The following is a 1,407-nucleotide window of genomic DNA, read 5'->3' on the forward strand; positions in this document are numbered from 1 at the left end:
CTTTATATTCTGTTTCAATCCCTATTTCTAATTTTAAGATTATGTTCATAAGCACAAACGCCACATGGCTTCCATTTATTTTCCAGTTTTGTGTCATTGTAATACTTGTTATACAGATTTCATTGCATATGACTTTGCTTAACCTGCCTTAAAATCCATTTTTAGGACAAGGTATAGAAAAAATGTATAATATACTTATTTCTGAGAAACATCATTATACTGCTGTAATATTTACACACATTACTCTTTCAAGGAACTTTCACCTTTTAAAATAATACTTCTCCTTTTTGTTTCCTATCTAGAATTTAGCAGTTGTATTTTAATGAAGTCGGTCAGCTGAAGTTATATTTTCACAAAGAATTTCTATCGTTGATATTCCTTGGGGCAAAAAATGTGTAATAGTATTAATTTTCAGCACAATTGGTGAAAGGTCAAGGTTTCCCCAGCAGTTAACTGGCCAACTACATAATCATCTTTGAAAGTGCTATAACTGTAACAGCATTATTGTACTACCATGCATGGCAGCATTGATGCTAACAGTGGGAATCAAAATGTTTCTAAACATTGACTTTATCCCTCTATCCAGCAAAGCAACGTATTAGTAAAAGTAATTGGCATCCTATATAGGATAGTTTTTACAACATATGTAACAAAGAACACATCTCACATATGACGCTGATTTTGAGTCTGATATAAAATAAGTTTTCTTCCTTTCTACTGTAGCTTTCCCACTGTTCACACATCCAACAGCTTGCATTAGGGAACTGGAAACTAACTTGTGTGGCTGGAATTAGTTATTATGGATATTTTTTTTGCTTTGTATAAGTAGTGTTGGTCCTATTAAGAGATGAAATAAATCATCATGTCCATGATGTGGTTTAAGGAGGTGATAAGAAGGGCTCATTATAATTAATATTCCTTCCCTTCTTCCCTAGATGCAATTGTGCTTGAAATATTGTCCTTATAGTGGTTGTGGGAAGGGGTACAGTAGAAGGGGGGAGGTATGGCATCACTCCTCCAAATTCTAATTAAATGGAATAAAAGATGAGGCAAAACCTACATAATTAATACCAATTATTCCGTGGTGCATGCCTGGTGGTCCAAGCTACTCAGGAGGCTGTGGCAGGAGGATCACTGGAGCCCACGAGTTTGAGGTGGCTGTGAGGTATGATGACACCACTGTACTCTACAGGGAGCTTAGTAGACACTCCTAGGAGAGATAACACAATACATTCTTATTTCCTGAGGATGAATAAATTAGTAGGTCTTCTCTGAGGCATGGGATGAGTCACCTTGGGTTCTTGGGTGGGGAGAACACTGGGGGGGTTTGAGGAACTCTGAAATCAGGGACACAGTGCAGAAATACAGCAGCATTGAGGAGCAGTAACTAATTGGAAGAATACAGGC

The sequence above is a fragment of the Lemur catta genome, chromosome 12 (assembly GCF_020740605.2).
Source record: "Lemur catta isolate mLemCat1 chromosome 12, mLemCat1.pri, whole genome shotgun sequence".
NCBI classification, from domain to species: Eukaryota; Metazoa; Chordata; class Mammalia; order Primates; family Lemuridae; genus Lemur; species Lemur catta.